The sequence below is a fragment of the Echinops telfairi genome, unplaced genomic scaffold (genome assembly GCF_000313985.2).
Source record: "Echinops telfairi isolate 266 unplaced genomic scaffold, ASM31398v2 ScPeMD7_7469;HRSCAF=8507_1, whole genome shotgun sequence".
In the NCBI taxonomy this organism is placed as follows: Eukaryota; Metazoa; Chordata; class Mammalia; order Afrosoricida; family Tenrecidae; genus Echinops; species Echinops telfairi.
The window spans coordinates 11,313,094-11,315,826 of NW_022111373.1; the positions used below are offsets into that span (position 1 = coordinate 11,313,094).

A 2,733-nucleotide genomic window follows, 5' to 3' on the forward strand; every position below is an offset into this window, starting at 1 on the left:
TTGAACTTACACAGGGATCGCGAAGCAATTTGTTAGTAGAAAAAGGAAATGTAGCATAGTTTAATATCAGGAGAGGTGTGCATTAGGGTTGTATCCTCTAACCATACTTATTCAATCTGTATGCTGAGAAAATAATCAAAGAAGCTGAATTATATGAAAGAGAATGCAGCATCAGAATTGAATTCATATTTATTGACAACCTGTGATATGCAGATAACACAAGTGCTGATGAAGATCAAGGATTATAGCCCTCAGTATGGATTACAACTCAATGTCAAGAAGACCAAAATTCTCCCAAATGGACCAACAGGTAACATTGTGACAAATGAAGACAAGACTGAAATTGTCAAGGATCGCCTCTTGCTAGGTAGGATCCACCATCGATGCTCATGGAAGCAGCAGTCAAGAGACTAAAGAAATACACTGCACTGGGAAAGTCGGCTGCACAAGATCTGTTTAGACTTGAGAGTTGAAAAGCAGTGATGTTACTGTGAGGACCAAGGCTCACCGGACCTGAATCATGGTGTTTTCCATCACACCATGTGCGTGGGAAATGTGGACATGGAATAAGGAAGACGTAGAAGAACAGATGCATTTGAATTGTGGTGCCGATGAAGAATATTGTCGGCGTGATAGACTGCTAAACGGACAAATAAATTTGCCTTGGAGGAATGACGGCCAAATTCCTCCTTAGAAGGCTGGTAAGACTTCATGTTACAATGTCAGTGGTTCTTAACCTGTGGGTCGTGACCCCTTTTGGGGTCAAATGACCCTTACACAGGGGTCGCCTAAGACCATAGGAAAGCACCTATTTCTGATGGTCTTAGGAACCGAGACACCGCTCCTCTATCCATCTCCAGGCAGGTCTGCCCACATCCAGATACGCTGTCTGGTGAGAAAGAAGCAATCTCAACCATTGCCCTGACATTGGCTTTGTACACATACTGTCGCAAAATGTAGCAATGTAGTTTACTGTTATATTCAGACTGTTACCCATGCTACCACATGCTTCAAGACAAAATTTCATTTATTTGTCATTAGAAATAAATATTTCACTATATGTAACTGCATATTGTTTTTGTGATTCATCCGTATGCTTTAATTATGTTCAATGTGTAACAAAGCAAATCCATCCTGAATAGCAGATATTTACATGACGATTCATAACAGTAGCAAAATGACAGTTATGAAGTAGCAACAGAAATAATTTTATGGCTCGGGGTCACCACAATCTGAGGGTTGCGCCATCAGGAAGGCTGAGAATCACTGTCTTACCTACGTCGACATGCTATCGAGCAAGACCAGAGCTTGGAAAAGGACATCCTGCTTGGTAAAGCAGCCAGGCAGTGAGAAAGAAGATGGTCCTCACCGAGATAGCCCGACACCGGGGCCGCAACAATGGTGCCAGCACGTGAACCGTCGCGAGGATGGGGCAGGACAAGGCGGTGCTGCCTACTGTTCTGCACAGGGTTACTCTGGGTCAGAGTGGGCTGGATAGCGCCTAACGACAAACATCATTTACTCGGATATTAATAGTGAAGGCCGGAAGATATTTGTATGAGATAAAATATTAGGTAATTAAAGAGGGAAAAGGGGCAATAGGAGAAATGTAGTTATGAAAGAGGAGAAGAACAATGTTGGCGAGGAGGCATAGGATGAGAGCGAATATTGAACATTAAGATTGAAATAATAGAAGAATCAGATCTTAAATATAATCTAGCAACTTCTGTTTGTAGAGAAAATAAAGGAGTTTCAATAGAGGACGATTAAGACTAAACTATTATGTTAGAAGCCTTATTCATGTGGTGCTGTTCAAAATAGTTTATAAATGACAAGAACATAGAAGTTAAATAATATCCAAATCTACTAAATACATCAGAAAGGACACATTCGGGTTAATATTTCAAACCAGTCTGTTTTAACTCAAAAATATATTTTAATCTCAATTCTGAAAGTATTTTATGCTATTTTACATTAGAATTCAAAACTGTTTATGTTATTCAAATTTACTTGTCAATGAAGAATGTAATAACTTGAATTACGTTCATTTTACTTGGCAGTATTAACATTTTTCTGCTTCAAACATTTTAAAGAGAAGGATCTTGTTTAGCAAAAGGTAACAGAGGCAAATACTGTAATAAATATAATCCGGCAATAGTAGTGATCTACAAGTGGATACTTGGCTAGACGCACAAGGTAAAGTGGTATGGGAGGAAGAACCAGGGGTCCACTAAGGAGTATATATATAGATTTGTCAAATGATACCCATAAATGTATGTTTACCTTTGCTGCAATTATATACCTAAATGAGCACAGAGGAGGCAAAGTTTTAATGAGTCACTGGGCCAAGGGGAGCAGGCTATTGGCTTGGGGCACACCGAGTTTAGTTGGATTAATCTAGTTCAGGAAGATAATGTTTACTTCCTACTATGGTGCATGCTGGCATCTTAAAAGTCTGTGAGCAGCCATTGAAGGCGCAACTATCGGTCCCTTCTTGTCTGAAGAAGAGTGATGGAACTAGAAAGACCTATGTAATCATGGGTCCATAGATCCCTGACCTTATTGGACCTACCACCTTTTCAGAATATAATTCTTTAGGAGACCCTGGTAATTAAAAATCTTTGAAACATAGTCCATAATCCAGGACAAAGTGTAGGTTTGTAGCCTTCACCCTTTGCTTGCTCCAGCATGGCGCAGGGGACAGTATCATCATTTGGGAAGTAGCGATTTAGT

General features: G+C 40.0%; 1 protein-coding gene across 1 annotated transcript in view; it reads right to left on the minus strand.

Moving 5' to 3' along the window:
• ADAMTS19 (ADAM metallopeptidase with thrombospondin type 1 motif 19) overlaps window positions 1–2,733 on the minus strand; it is a 208,304-nt gene that overhangs the window by 105,144 nt on the left and 100,427 nt on the right. The window lies entirely within an intron of this gene.